At 39.2% G+C, this 17,035-nt stretch overlaps 2 long non-coding RNA genes across 2 annotated transcripts; both read left to right on the top strand.

The window, feature by feature from the left end:
* Positions 1 to 5,348: 5,348 nt before the first annotated feature.
* LOC139132580 (uncharacterized) lies at positions 5,349 to 7,998 on the top strand. Its single transcript, XR_011552361.1, has 3 exons — positions 5,349 to 5,459; positions 5,628 to 5,741; positions 7,885 to 7,998. It is a non-coding gene; the product is annotated as an uncharacterized lncRNA (long non-coding RNA).
* A 315-nt stretch (positions 7,999 to 8,313) lies between these two features.
* LOC139132579 (uncharacterized) lies at positions 8,314 to 10,415 on the top strand. Its single transcript, XR_011552360.1, has 4 exons — positions 8,314 to 8,421; positions 9,021 to 9,134; positions 9,299 to 9,412; positions 10,302 to 10,415. It is a non-coding gene; the product is annotated as an uncharacterized lncRNA (long non-coding RNA).
* The last annotated feature ends 6,620 nt before the right edge of the window (positions 10,416 to 17,035 follow it).

The following is a 17,035-nucleotide window of genomic DNA, read 5'->3' as shown; positions in this document are numbered from 1 at the left end:
TATTGTATATGCAACCAAAGGTGTAATAAACGCCTTAGTCAAGCCTGTGATATATCACACGATGCAATTGTTGAGAGCTGACTCGACTGATCGCGTTTCTTGGGACACGGTGGTTATAACAACCCGATAACCACAATTGGCGTTGCCTTCGGAAATTGTGCGCACCCTACCGTTAACCTTGCATCGCAAACGTCTTCTGAAACCTGGAAATCTAACGAAGGCAAGATGAGCAACAAAGTGGAACCACTGGCAATTGATGATCGAAACGATGGTGTTAAAGTATCGAAGTTAGCGTGGACGGTGAGTTAATTCACCGGCAACTTTTTACAGCGAACGTCAAAATGAACCGGAGATCAACTTTGATAAGCCCCTATCAATTTCCCTGGCAATCTTCCAATACCCCTTTGAAAACACCGAGGTACCTTGGTCAGTAAACATACACTGCGCCTGCTGTGCTATCTCCATTCGATCTCCCTATGCAAGCTTCAGCATGGATCAAACCATTTTGCGCCAGTTTACAGCTATGGCTGTTTGATATCAGTGTATTCAACGAGCTCATGGCATACTTGTTATATATTACAAAACAATGGGACGCTGGAGATCCCGAGACAGTATCGTTGGGAAATGACACGTTTTCCCAGTACTTTCTTGATCTTTTGACCCTGCCCACCCCGTCACCTTAATAGTATAGTTCATTACACAGTTACGTCCGCCATTGTTTATTTTCACTCACGGACCACAGCGATGTTAATGTTCATCCTCTGAACATGAAGTTTATTAGTTTGAAGCAATTATCCTTTCATCTGGGAAGAGTTTTACTGGTGACTATTACACGTTTTACTGCTATGTTGTTGTTTTCACAAGATGCAGACTGCTTTTCCGTGCAGTCAATCATAGACAGTTTCTCTACACTCTAGCTAGTCTACAGTCCATGAGTCAATAAATGCCAGTTCACACATGCACTATGCTGTTGATTGGCACATGACGTCCTCATGTCAAGTTTTGGGATTTTTTAATGCTGAAATTTCACCTAATGCCATTTCTGTATCCAGAGATTGTGTAATCAGTTTGATTTAAAACAGCGATATAAAACACTGTGTCAGTTAATCTTGGAAATTACGGCTGAGTTTTGCTGTCTTTTTTCTATTGTTGTCGATCAGTATGTGCACTACATTAGGGCCTGTATAGAGAGACCCTGATGTAGTAAAGGTATGCCAGTTCATAAAATCGTGAGCATATTTTTTTTTCTGTCGACATCGATTTGCCTTGCAATGGAATTTTAGGCAAGAAAGAGCATCATAGAAAAATGGTTGACAGGCGTTTCCCAAACTAGTATCGACACAGAAATGCATTGCTCAGCACTGTGAACGATGTCATAATAAATACCGTAGAACTGGGCATTTCCACGAGTAGAAGTTCACGGCCAGCCGAGAGTCAAATCAGGGCCTCGCTCAGTACAACGACATTGTCTTTCACTAGATATACTAACTGGCTGTATTTCAGTCGTTCCATGTGAATGTTTCTAATTTTATCCATGTGAATGTTTCTAATTTTATCGGGCTCTCACACTGACAGTTGTTTACTTTGCAAGCTCATGGAATTTACTATTCAATTTGGGTAAAGTATGTCGTGTGACATGACTGCATACGGGAAATACTTCACGATAACAGGATCGACGCACGTAACAATGCAAAACAAGTTCTGTGAAAAATCGAGTTTGAAATTATTATTACAATTAAAGGTCTTAAAATCGCACGCTTTATTTCATTTCTTGTCAACCACTTTGGGCTTCAAAATGGTTTCTTCCGGAAAGGGAGCCAGAAATAGAAGGGAGATCGAATGGCAGTAACACAGCAGGCGCCTTGTATGTTTATTGGCCTGTTTATCGGCAACACTAACCAAAGTACCTCGGTGTTTTCCAAGGGATATTGGAAGATTACGAGGGAAATTGATAGGGGCTTATCAAAGTTGATCTCCGGTTCATTTTGACGTTCGCTGTAAGCATTATATTTAATATCTTATTAATGTAAAATCTAGCTTCTGAAAACTGTCCGTCTGATAATCAATATATCTTTGCTAGCGCTTGTATACCACAGAGTAGCTAAATTGAAATGTCAATTAAACCAGTAACTCTTACATTTGGATCTCAGCCCTTTTCTTATCTCGATATATGTACCTTAAACATACGTAAAACAAACCTTTCAGCTAATGGTGAGAACTTACTATTGACATACAGAGAGTAACGAATCCCAGCAGTAAATATATTTTCGACGACAATTTTTGGTGGGTGACAGTTTTGAAAAACGTCATTCAGAAATTGGTATTCACTGTTTTTACATCTAAATTTCAATAATAGTAAACCATCCTCTATAAACTTGTCCGAATATCCGATGAAGGATAATAGTACTTTCAAATTGACAAAAACACATCACAGTGTCATAATGTTAAAGTTGGCTTTGTGTTTATAGTTTCCTAAACGGCTTTTGATTTAATTTCAAACGGTGAACCTAGATGAAGGTAACCTTAATATCTATATCATCATTAGCATGGGAATGTTAAATGTGGGGAAAAAATTCACTCTATGAGAATTTTGCAGTATTTTGAAACTGTTCAACTTTAAATCAGACAAAAGGCCATTGTTTCCTAGATTTGGACAATACCGTAATAGGTATTCCAGTTTCTTTTGACAATTGTAATTAAACATACTAAGTGATACTACCAACGAACGCAAAATCGACAAATTCAGATCTTTGGTTCATTTTCACCTACATAAATATAAAATTTTACAGAAATTTCTATCATCAATCTAAGAAATATTTATGGGCCCTTTGCCCTTTGCCATTAATTTACTTAAAAGAGACTTTGTCACCAATGAGTAAAATAATTTCGCAGTCTTGTTGTTCATCCCTACAGTCGATGAAATGTGAAGTATCGTTTGACACGATGCTGTCAGAGTTTATTTGACACTCATACTCCAAAGCTCAACCAGCCATAACTTTAGTGTATTTTCTATTAATTTCGCTCTGTCAGTAAAATACATTGACTAGTTTTAATCCATAAATCACGTCAAGGTACAAACACGTTAATACTGCTGGTTCATATTGAATGTTAAACGTTATCGGTGACAGCCGCGTGAATGTTTTTCCGGATTGGAAATTATTTGTCAACAATAACATTCTGCATACTTTTGAGAAAAGGATAAAACAAAATACTCGTTTTCAATAAACAGTAATGAAAATATTATCGAATGTAACACTGTCTGTCCCTTTCCCAAGGAGAATTTACTTGTGAATGGCAAAAAAGAAAATAAAAAGTTGATAATTTGTACCTTTGAACGGTGCAAGATTTTCTGTACATACACCCTGATTATAAGTGGATATCATCACTTTCCAACGCTTTCAAAATCCGAAAGGTTATAAAATGTTGCCTACAAAATAATTCTCTGGGGCCCGGAAAAAATATTAAATTGTTCCTTGGAACCGCAGCTTCTACTTTAGCAATTTGTTTTTTGTTTTTTGTTTGTTTGTTTTTTTTTGAAATTCCGGCAATTACATACTTCCGCATTGCAATTATTTCAAATTAATTTGAACCTTGCTGTTTCTATAGCGGAGCACAATTATAGAACCTACTGATGCGATGACAATTTAATTTTAAACTTATGCCCCTAATATTGTTGACAGTCTGTAAAATTTAGACTCCAAGTCATCAGTAACAATGTAACTAGCGGGAGATTTTGCTGGTTCGTAAAAACTATGTTTAGCTCAGCTATGCGGCTTTGCCAAAAAATCAGAGGACCAATAATTTTTTCTGGCCAAACTAATATTTGTGCCCTTTGAAATGAACCTATTTCAACGAAACTGAACACGACAGGAGACGTTTCGTCAACATGTTTGAGGTGCCCATACTCTACCTAAATCATGTTGTATAAATGGAAACGCTTTTTCAGATGAAATTTGTAACACTGATTTCAGTTGTGGCTGGGCTTGTTTGACTTGCTCGCCGGATTAGCAAACTTTCGGGGAGGGGGGGGCAGGGAGAAGTAAGGACACTATTCAAAGGTGTGAACATCTTGACAAACAGGCAGGGACATATATAAACACATTTTTAGCAAAGCAAAAGAGACCAGGTCGCTTTAATCCGCAACATTAGGATAATAGTGCCTGGCAAGCATTGCATTCTATTTACGGAGAGACTGATCATTCAGTTCCATAAATTATTCACAGAGAATCGACGGGCATGTCTTGTTCACTTTCTGGCCCGCGTTACTCAAGTGTATCGGTTTTATTTGTTTCAAATTATTTCCAACAGTATTTCTGTCTGTGATAATATCGAACAATGAAATGAATGACTGTTCATAACTGCCTGATCTAAAATGGCAAAAAAGTGGTGAAATTCATTAGCCAACAAGAGCGATGAATTATCAGTAACTCGTCCTGTTCAGTAGCATTGATATTATCCGATAATGCCATTTTTATACATCAAAGTTTGAAATTTCATTAAGCACAGGGGCCCAAAGTAGGTTAAGACCCCTGCCACTTTCGTACTACTCTATCGTTCAGGGGAAAGAAAGTAAATTATTACAAGGAAAACGTTTACGCGTGGCAATACTGGTCGGTGGTCTATCTTTATCCGCATTGATTGCTGTCTTATTGGGGCTTTTACTGACCAGAGGTAAGTACATAATACTCTCACGACAACACAGCTTGTCATCGGTACATGCAAGCTGCCAGTTCATGGATCGATTGCGAACTATACAGACCGCATTCCAACGAACTAGTCCTGCAGTTGCTGGTTACTGTATCTTGAAAACCAGTTGCCAAGAGACTTTCACATATTTCAGATATTCAAAAACAGGCGCTGACCTCCAGGGTCAGCGCATGTTTATCAAATGATATAATCGAAGTAAATATTTATCTCACACCATAAGATGGTAGTCAATACAGTGATGGGTCAATAAATCAACACCAGTACGGTCGTGACAGCGTATCTCCAAGTTACCAGAACACAGTTACCAAACTTGACAAAAACCGTTAAAGTTGCTCATCCGAGCAATGGCTCTGTAATAATTCAAAATATGCCAATATGGACTCGCGGAAAAGGACACTTTCAATGCAAAAGAAAGAGACAAAAGCAGCAGAGACTGAGTTTGGTAGTACATCACAATAACCCGTGGAAGTTCGATCACACAAAGTTTTTCTACATTGGTTTCTTTGCTTTTTCCCTACATTTGTTTTGGTCTTTTAGTATCCTTAGAATTGATTAAGCTATAAACAATAATATGCATCATGATTGTTCTACACAAATTTTTACAAAGCTTTAAAAATTTACTTTTCCTTGTTCTTCAGACCCCGATGACTGTGCACCCAATCCGTGCCAGAATGGTGGCACATGCGTAGATGGGTTTCGAGAATTTACCTGTCATTGCCATGAAGAATATGACGGCAGATCGTGTGAATACTGTATGTTTTACTTAAAAGTATATTCATAATCAGTTGTAACTAATCTTTTGACTCATTTACCATTGACGACGTAGAAATTCCAAATCAGGTATTTTTGTACACGCTATTTAGATTGTTTAGGCCTACTTGAAAGTAGCTGACGACGAAATTTAATGTTTAATGGCGCAGACGTTGCCAGCTGTACATCCAATCCATGTCGTCATGGAGGAACTTGCACTAATCAACCCGACCAGTTTGAATGTCTATGTCTTCCTGGATATGATGGAGAAATGTGTGAACAAGGTAAATAAACTTTTGTTAGCTTTCCTACTGTCATTCCGACCACACATATGCATATATAGCTTATGCTAATTCTCTTAATCCGTGCATAGAGTTCACAATAGGGCGAGTACGACCGTAAGTATATTTCTTCTCCTTGGGTCAGACTTATGAGCTTGCGACGATACTTCATGAAAGGTAAATTTGTTATAAGTCTTTAAAATATAACGGGAAAAGAATTTACTATAACTATGTCACAGAGACTAATACATGAACCACGGATTGAGGACTCTACTTTCAATACATAGGGTCGGGTTAGACAATCTGCTTAGTATTTTTCAAAGAATGTAATTATGTCATTATGAACTGTCAAGACTTATGAAAGACGAAATAAATATACATTTAAATAAAAAAAAATAGGGTCGGGTCAAATTTAACAAATTTTCTGTGGTTTACGCTGTTGACTATGATTTTTCAGTGCCCAACATATGGTCATGATGTCTTCGGAGAGCATTGTACAAATGTCGAATGTGCATATGCATGTGGGTAACACGCATTAGTTTTTCCGAGGGCCTGAGAGTCGCCTAACATAGTCTTTTCACGAGACCATATGCTGAGGAAGGACTGTTTGACGCCGTAAATTTTTCGCTTAGTTACTACATTATCGGTTGTACTAACAGGCTTGGGGTGACAAGTGTATGTTTATACATGTATCTGACTGTGGCCAGTCAACAGGTGTCTTGTGAGACACCCCATCCAATTGATTTTACTCACTGAAAATCGAGACATGGCTATTCGTCTCAGTCGCAGACGACACCCCATCTTCACGGTTTTTAAGAATGTGCGCACGCGTAGACGGCGCTTGTCCGAGCGAGTTGTTCATCGGTCACTTTTCAGTTTCGAAACATATTAACCTACAATTCATTCTTTGAATGGATCAGCGCCAAAATGACAAGTAAAACGTGACTGTACATGGGCCAATCACGAGAACGGGTCAGGAAGCGGTGTGATGCAATTCTAGTGTTCCGACCAAACGGCGCTCTACAATATTAGCCACCTTTTCGTACCCAGAGTCTCTTTCAAAGTGCCTAACATCACGAAGCAACGTTCAAAATTCCTCTCCATGTACAATATTATTAAGACTGGATTTTGATCATAATGAAATAGGCAAGCTTTTGTTGTCTCAGCTGATTTCACCACAAATAACATCGAACAAATCAAAACCTGCGATAAGTAAGCTGAAGCTCTAATTAGTAATATAAACACTCGCTCATGTATTTTGGGTTTCGCTCATTTAATTTTGCTGAGTCATTTTACGTTTACGTTTGATTAAAAACAAGAAGAATGTACATTAACGTTTCAACGGTATATTTGCGTGATTTATTGGTAGGTGCAGTGCCCGCATTACTATGTATTTTCATCCTTTTCCTCTGATAATTGATTTTTGACTGCGATGACTCAGCAAAAACTAAATAAGCAACATTCAAAATACATGAGCAGGTGTTTATAGTGCATACTCACCTTATTATAAAATGAACACTGCTATTCTCCTTACGATCCATACTGAAGATAAAATAAAATCTGCTATAATATTTCAATGTAAGAATCAAAGATCCAAGTCAGGTGACAACCATTTGCCGAGCCTTCACTTGTAGCTTCCGATAGGCGGCGTCATGTAGCGATGGCCTACTAATTAAGACATTAATACACTTGTACTTGCAACCAATTGGTTGTACATCGACCTGTTAACTTGTGATTACTGGCTGTGCCTGCTGCACTGAACCGCTCTTAGTACGGTCAAGTAGTGCACCGGTTTCGCATGTATAACAATACTATCTATGGGTTTCACTATCCATGCCTACAAGCTAACCTCTGTGTGACACATACCTTCAATGCTGCATATAGCCAAAACTTCCTCTGCATATATCTCGTTCTTTTCAATCCATAAAATACCAAACTGACACAGAATGGTAAATATGAGCATGTACATATGTAAATAGAGCCGTGTTTCACAACATGTCTTTTTCGAAATCAACCTTTTAACTAAGGTCACTGTTTTAACCACGTTTTTTTTCTTACCGCAAATAAGCTCGGATAAGTAAAGTGTGCCGGTTGCAATGAATTTTTCACAGATGACTGACGATAAATGTTTCATCATTTTTTACAGATGTAGACGAATGTTTTTCAAATCCATGCCGACACAATGGTTCCTGTTTTGATCACATCAACAGATATGAATGCAACTGTACCAGTGGATTTGAAGGGATGAACTGTGAAAGCAGTGAGTCTGGTCTCACTCATAATTTTATTCAAATTTTTGTCTTCTGAAAATATTCATGTCACTCTGAAGACAAGCTGTAACTCACTTGCAAATCGGTAAACATCGAATCTGTTTGTTTTGCAGTTTGATATCTACTTTGTATAACATCAATAATAGCGTTCTAGTGTTTGAAAATCGAGACTTTAAATTTCCGATATTAAAAGAAGTTCAAGTGAAACGTCACTATCGCTAGCATGAGAATAATTGAGTCATTACCCTCACTGTCCATCAAATAATACGACAGTTTCTCTCCAATCTGTCCTCGACCAGATATTGACGATTGTAACCACACATTGTGTCAAAACACTGGGATTTGTGTGGACGGAATCAATGAATACACATGCGATTGTCCAATTGGTACGGAGGGATTTCACTGTGAAATAAGTAAGTAGCCCGTTAAGGTAGGCTAATATGCACCTCGAAAGTGAAAGACTTAAACTTTTGCTCAGATTTTCCTCAGTGAAACTTTCAACCATTCTTTTACCAAAGCAAGAATAAAAATCAGGGGTCACCGTGCAAACTTTGGTACTAGAGAGACAAATAACTTGCGATTTCTCGATATTTGAAATCCAAAATGGCCGCCATCCCTGTGTTAACTCTACGGGAAAAAATAAAATTTTCGATTTTCGAAAAACTAAGACCATGAAAACTTTTCCTTCGCCGAGAGCTTCAAAATGAGCCCCCACAAGTGGTAGGTCAGAAGAAAATTGATAAAATTTGAAGGCCGGAATTTCTGTCCCCGAGGTGCGTTAAGTAATTAGGCTACCTTAAGTCATTACCTCTTCACAGAAGCGTCAGATAATCTAGACTATTGCGCGTAATCAAGGCCAAAATTAACAAGTTTAGGGGTGAGTCAAACTACTGGCTCTTCAAAGGACCACAAAATCCAGCAGCCTAGGAGCGATTCACCCTTTCCTGGCCAACAGTCAACGTTGCTAAATGGTCTGAACCTAATTTGTGTTATTTTCAATATTTTTCCCCAGACATTGACGAATGCTTGTCGGATCCTTGTGAAAACAACTCAACCTGTGTTGATTACATAAGTAGGTATGAATGCAATTGTACCGTTGGATTTGAAGGGAGAGACTGTGAAATAGGTAAGTTACACAATAAGTGTTTATTGCAGTGAAGCATGGGGTGAAATATCCAAGTAACTTGTATAAAAACATGGACTGTAGAGAAGATAGGGTCTATGATAAAACTAAACCTGTGTTTCAGTAGTTTAACAGGACATTTTTTTTCTTGTCCTCCTGGTACTTAGACATAGATGACTGCAACCACTCGCTGTGTCTTAACACTGGTATATGTATTGATGGAATCAACAACTACACATGTGACTGTCCTCTTGGTACACTTGGATTTCACTGCGAGATAAGTATGTAAACTTTTAGCAAACCTAATGTAGAAATACGGTATATGTGATCGAGACGGTTGTCCTTGTAACTCCAAGCTATTTTCCTACGCTACCTGCCCTCAAACCGACCCCAGTACGCCACTCATTTGGTACACATTCCAAAGTTTATGAGATTTCAGCATTCTTATGACCGTACTCGTTTCTTTAGCCAAAGTCGAAGACCATAAAAAGGTTTAGTGGCAAGACAGAGACAACGCTGAGGGAGACATATCTTGAACGATCAGTGTCTGATTGTGTAGCTCGATTAGGGTCGCCATGGATACCAACAAGTCTTTAAATAAATATGGTTTAAGATGCGTTTTACTTTAATAACACGATTGGAACTTATTTGGGAAAATTGGCTGTATTAATTTTTCAAATTTATCAAAAGTGTTTGGTGCAATAGAACTTTAGGTTGTTTACTCATAAGAAGAAATGTATTGCGGAAAAGGAAAAGCAGATGAGCTTACATTTGCAGTTTAAATCAACATTATTACAGTATACAATTATTCCAAATTAGTTGCAATCGTGTTTAATGTTTAGATTAACTTTTGATCAGAATTTATGCATATCCATTTAGGATGTATTTTTTATTCAAATTTCAATGGTCTGTGTCCTTATCACATTTATGTGTAAGCAAATCTATGCTACAGATTTCTATTTCCATGGAAGATAAGAAACATATACCTTCTCATCGCATAAATCAAGCGATCCCCGGGACTGAGAATAGTCGGAATTTTCTATTCGGGTCTGTCAAGGTCCTCCTTTGTTGAAACATTTGAAGTATCATAGTAAAAGTAGCGAAGCCTTTGTTAGAATGCAAAGTTATCCACAGCCATTGATTTCTCTATCCGTGCTTATCTCTATACAGATATTGATGAGTGTTTGTCAGCTCCTTGTCAGCACAATTCCACCTGTCTTGATGACATCAATGAATACACGTGCCATTGTACCCTTGGGTTCGAGGGAAGAAATTGTGAAATAAGTGAGTCACAGATATCTGCTATTTTTATTAAAACATGACGATGAAGCCAAACCACACCATCCAACCGTAAATAGTTTATATTTCATTCGGCATTTTTTTCGTTAAATATGTCGTGATTTAGGAGGACTTTTAAACCACCTTTAGCTGTAACTTTTGGTGTGTTTTTTATACTATTTTTGTTCTGTCTGCAACATATGGTTTCTTGTTCTACTCCAAAAGTCATGTCGAAATGACAAAGTCGTCAATTAAGCAACTGTTTGAATTATAACACACCTCATCCGCAGTCTATGTTCTGATTCGTCAAATGATAGCCATGTGGGATGCGTTTTTTTTTGTGCTGATCCACTTAAACGACGTTATCAGGCATCAGTTGTCGGAACTGCTGACTGCCAGGCATCAGTTCCGACAACTGATGCCCGCTAACTTCAAACACGACATTTGCGCAAGCGCGAACGGGAATGTAAACAAAAGATGTCGTCTGCGGCGAGCCAAGCGATAGTCGCGAAATTTATCGGTTTATCCAACTTTCTGAAGAAGAACTGAATACTCTAGTTTCCAACAAGGACTCGAAACGGAGGAAAACGACTACGCTGTCGGGAAAAACTTCGTTTTTGCCGAACTACTCTAACATACTTTTATGCTACAAGTTTCGTGTATGGTTCGTTCTTATGCATGACTGAGGATGAGGTGTGGTATAAAACAACCACTGACTGGCCATGGGGGCACAGTATACGTCTTTTACCCCCTAAGGCCTGTGAGTCACCCCCAAAAACAGACAGTTTCCCTCGGCCAAACTGTCTACTTTTGGGGGTGACTCACAGCCACTCGGGGTACAAACGTATGCTGTTACCCTCATGGCCAGTCAGTATGTGTACACGTGTGCTGCGTCCGACGTTACTGTTGAAAACATGATGTTAGTTCGGAACAGAACTGACTTTTCAATAATAAATAGAATATTGTGCACAATGCAATATGTCAGGCGGGCTATTGCTTTGTATTTGAGCACAAAATGAAAACAACAAGAAAACTCCATTTGTTTTGTAAAACAAAGGTGCCCATATTATCAATATGTTACAGCTGGCGTACCTTCAATTAGGAAAGTTGTTGTTATTAATACCGTAGACGTTTGTGATTTATTAAGGCGGAATTCATCTGACGTGACTTGTGACAGTGAGTTCCTACTTATTTCCCTCACAACCAGACATCGACGACTGTAACCATTCATTGTGTCAAAACACTGGGATTTGCGTTGATGGGATCAATGAATACACATGCGACTGTCCAATTGGTACGGAAGGATTTCACTGTGAAATAAGTAAGTACACTATGTTGGGAGGGGGCAACTACTTCACAGCAGTAAGTAACTCGTGTCAAACTTGAATACCTACCGGAAAAGAGTGCGATTCGCTGACCATAGGCTGTTTCAATTAAATCATGCTATGATTTATTATATCATCATCATTATTATTTGATTTTATTTGTTTGTGAGTCAATGCAGCTGACTATTAAACACGCTGGGTCATTTTTCTTTCAAAAGTAGGAGTTTTGAATAAAAACTTTCAGCAGGTTATATGCTATTCTCATTTTCTATCTAACAGTAGTGGGCAGCTGTAGGACATGCTGCCAATTGAGGTTTGCCTTTTTGAAGAGCTATTGCATTTGACCTTGCTGAAGTTACATCAAAATTTACAACACAGCACTAGGACTGATACATGGGTTTATTGCCATGTAGTCTATACCCAAGTTTCTTCATGTACGAAGAAATTACTTTTTCAGTCGTCATTGTGTGGATACAAAAGGGTACACACCGACTGTGGTACATTTAAAGCACACCAAGGGACAGTATACCACGAAATTTTGACCTGTTCACGGCATGTTTGCGCGAGCGACAGCGAGTGCATATGAAATGAACTAATCAAAACCAAGTGGTATACCATCGCTTGGTGTGATGTATTGCTATTATAACAGCATATTGAAATTCTGGCATGGAACGACAAAAAGACATTTTTGCTCTTGCCGAAGAAAGCTCGCGCGTGTGCCAGCCGTAGTATATCGCGAATACACCACAGTTGTTTTCACGTCTCGACCAATCAGATCGCTGCATTTGCGCCATAATTATATACTGGCATGATATCATATAGGGTTATTCACAAAATACGGCCCTGTTTGGACGAGGGCTCAGTGAGTGACGTATTGGACGAGCTGAAGGCGAGTCCAATACGTCACTCACTGAGCCCGCGTCCATACAGGGCCGTATTTTGTGTATAACTCTATTATTATACACCTCCCTCCATTAATCGTCCGTATAAACATGGAGGTAGCAGAGGTAAATTTTGAGGGATGCGGCAAGCGCGATATGAGTTGAACGCGCGCGATTGTTGCGTTGGCAGGAAGCCAATTAATTTCCAGTGCAATACAAGCAAACTTCACTGAATGTTTTCAATTTAATTAGTTTTTTAAAATAAAAATCAATTGCATTTAGATTCAGTTTTGTGTTTAGCGTGTTTTAAACCTTATACTACGAATACATTTTGGCGGAAGTTGTTATTATGTCTATAACTCACAGTAAAATAGTTTGTTTACATCCGATAATATGACAGAACTCCATGACCTTGCCTTGAAGTTTGTGTGGTACGGAAGTTATTTTCACGAGTGATGCGGTGTATCCTGCGGCCGTATTTTTACGAGCGAAGCGAGTGAAAATACAGCAAGGATACACCGCATCACGAGTGAAAATAACTTTCGTACCACACAAACTTCAAGGCAAGGTCATGGAGTTCTGTTATTATTACATATGTTCCCAAATTACACACGTTGGTAACTTCGTCGAGCAAGTAAATTCTTCGGGTCAGCGGATGGATATTACTTAACCAATAGAGTTATTCGCCCCTCAGCTGGTACACTCAAACAGCGTCACTCACACGTATGACTCTACAAAATGTTTTCAAGCGAAACCGTTCGTATTTTATATCATTATAATCGAAATTCATGTACACTGGAACAAGAACAATGAGTAAAACTTCAAAACGAGAAAGTCTATTATGTTATCGGTTGAATAATTCAATCTGAGTTGGAATCGGAGTAGATCACTGCAGGTTGGCGACGTTTGGAGGCGATGCAACGTGGTATACAGGTGAAGACTGTTTAGATAGGGAATTATTTCCGGTGATGTTGAAGGTAAAGTTGAACGATCCACCACTGATGTGTGCATTTGAGAACATCCCTGGTAGTTGCGGCAACTGATGGAGGGCATTTTGATGCATTGACGACAAGGGACCTCGATATTAGTATACGAAAGACCGGCCACCGGTCGCGGTGTATGTTCGGCCGGCGTCAGGCTTGTTGTACTTCCGGTCGCGGTCGGTCGTCGATGCAGGTGTGTACCGGCGAGTATGTTGCTCATCTGACGCTGCTGGTCTGCACTGGCCACAGATACGGTTGAGTTTTTGTGCCCGCTTAGCTTAGTTGTGAAGGCACAGTTGGTGTAACGCCGGCATCGAGCAGTCGTTGTACGCAGGCTTTACGAGCTGTGATTACTCAATTTGTCAGTGAGTCCCGTCGCTCAGAAAAAAACGGGCTAGCAATTGATCTAACTCAGGTGGTGGAATATTCAGAACTTCGCAAGTTTCTTCTGTCATAGTGTGAAGCCATTCCTTGAAAACTGCCACTTCGCGTTTTGTTTTCATTTTCGTGTTTTGGTTTTTCTGCGCTCTAACTTGGACGTCGACATCAGCTGTGTTGACACGGGCCACAGGCGCTCCTTAGCTGGTATAGTCTGCTAAGTAGATCGATTTTTGGTTCGATTTATCGATCCCGTAGTCGATATGCCCGCCACTGCAACCTAAGGTTGCAGTGGCGGGCATATCGACTACGGGATCGATAAATCGAGCCGAAAATCGATCTACTTAGCAGACTAACCAGCTAAGGAGCGCCTGTGACACGGGCACATCTCCCTGTGCTCGCAGTCCCAGACGGCACTGTCAACGACGCTACCGTCGCGTCGCGTTGTCATTAAAAAATACTGTACTTGTTTCTCCGTGTCACAAGGTGTTTCCATTGTGTCTCCGTAATAAAATTCAATTTCAAAATGATCAACATATTCGCAATTTTTCCAGTCGTAATGCTGGTCCTCAATCGAGCTGGTTTCAATATACAACAGACGACAGTTTTTACCGAAGTATAAAGTAGTCCGCCAAATTTGATACTCATTTGCATAATTTAGCGTGAAAATACCGAAAATTTATTGAATGGGCACGTGACTAATCAGCGTGTTCATTTTTAGCCGGATGCCGGCCAAATTGACCAGCTACTTTCGTATTTTGGCCGGCTACTTTTCAGCACTGTTTCGCTCTCTGGCCCGGAAATTCTGGTTTTGATAACAATAATTAGATTTTTTTTGGTGGTCTTGCAAGCCGCAGATAATATTTCAGAAGTGCCGATGTGGCTATGTAGTCTAGCAATTTACGCGGTGAACTTGTTGCTATCACTGTAGTACTAGTACTGCGATCAGCGAACGTGTTGTACTATACACTGGGAATCGCTCTCAAGGTCAACCTTGCTCGCCCGATCACAGCCCGAATTATTCCGACGTTCACATCGGGTATAGCCAAAAATTGGACTAACATACAATTACGTTATGCCCGCGAATAGCCGACCATTTCCGAATGAAGCCGACTTTTGTTTCGCTCAAACGCGGAAGAGAAAGTTGACGCTTGAGAGCTTTGGTTTTCTGCGTAAGAGTAGGGCCTAGTCTGATGGGTTTGGTAGGTTTTTGATCAAATCTAAAGCGACCACAAGTTACTGAGTCTCATTTTTCATACTTTCGAAACGCCACGTCAATCCATGCATGGTCGATCACGATGTCAATATTCAACTCAAGTCGATCGACATCGCGTTTTGTGGAGGGGCCGTGCTTGTGTGCATCGCGGAAGAGAAAGTCGACGCTTGAAAACTTTGATTTTCTGACTTTGTCTGTTGGTTTTGGGAGGTTTAGATTAAATCTAAATAAACAAAAACTACTTGGTCTCACTTTTCGTACTTTTGAAACGCTACGTCGATCACGGTGTCAAATTTCAGGTCGACCGATATCGCGTTGTGTGTACTGTGTTACAATTGACTACTGGTGCTTTGTACACGGTGTAGTACAGGCTGGCGTTCAGTGTCGTTAGTTTGAGGTTTTATCAAACATGAACACTGGAATTTAGCTCTCTTTTTCAATTTTTATATTCAACATCAGCAAAAAATCAATAATCAGCTCGCGGATTCGTTTTATTGTGAAATTAGTACAGTGAATTAAAATCACTGAAAATTGTGTTCCTATAATTCATTGAATTGAATAAACTGTTTGATTTTACTGTATCTTCAATCAAGTTTATTTAAACCAGTAAAACACTTTGTACAGCCAGACTGGTCAGGATTCTAGCGGATCGTTATCTGGGTTGTGAAAACCCTACGCCCCATTCTATGTTGTATTTCAAAATGTTTGTTCAAGTCATGAGCTAAACATAATTCTACACAACAGTCTGGTGAAATTTTGCTATCCTTGTCAACTGAATGCAGTTGACAGGCCCGAGTGATATCAAATTAATTTTTCTGACTTTGTTTTAAACTTTATCCCTTGAAAACATGTTGTAATTGGCAATGATAATCATTATTCTGTATGCTGAAATGGTCTTTAATATTGTACAAGAATGCATAAAATTACTCCAAAATATCTTCAAAATTTAAAAATTTCTTGCCCACAGGGACGGGGACCCCGTCCCAGAAACCCTCCCCCTTTGTGTATGTTGAAATAGCCTTTTATACACTGTATAAGAATGCATGAAATTGCTCAGAAATGTCTTCAAATTTAAAAATAATCCTTAACACTCTTATGCTGAAATGGTCTTTCATACAGTACAATAATGCATGAAATTACTGCAAAATGTCTTCAAATTTTAAAAATTTCTTGCCCCCCTGTGTGTATGTTGGAATAGCCTTTTTATACACTGTATAAGAATGCATGAAATTGCTCAGAACTGTCCCCCCCCGCCCCCCCCCCCGCCCAGGGAACCTGGTTGCACACAGAAGCTAACCGCCTACTTTTCTGAATTTTCCGCCTACTTCAAAAATTTTTGAGAACCCTGCTAATTTGCATAGTTATTTGATGGCTTGTGACATTCTCCTTCAATCTGTAAGTACGTTTTTAACTGTTTGACAAGGAGTTTATTGTTAACATTTTGTATTATTATGATAAAATTAATAAAGTGTAGGAAGCAACTGTGTGGTCAATATGATATGCAATTTATCCTGCCAAAAACCGAATTTTGAAAAGGAACTATTTTTCTCATATGCACATTACTGAGATTCAATACCAACTTTATGTTGTGGGGCACAATAGAATAATCTGCAGTACATATGTAATAATAGTTGATATCTTCTGCATGTAGTTAGTGGTCATACCTGACTGACCATGCCTTCTAGTCAGTCTGCCATGCACTACCTGCATAGAACTTGCAGATTTCCCCTTTTTTACCCAGGCTGATCGATCATGGATCACCAGTCACCTTCGATTGGTATGAATGACATGAACTTTTGTTACTTATGTTTTGACTTTTTCGACTTACAGACATTGATGAATG

The sequence above is a fragment of the Ptychodera flava genome, chromosome 5 (genome assembly GCF_041260155.1).
Source record: "Ptychodera flava strain L36383 chromosome 5, AS_Pfla_20210202, whole genome shotgun sequence".
NCBI lineage: Eukaryota > Metazoa > Hemichordata > Enteropneusta > Ptychoderidae > Ptychodera > Ptychodera flava.
Note: the sequence above shows the minus strand (reverse complement) of the source record. Positions and strands in the feature narration are given on the sequence as shown.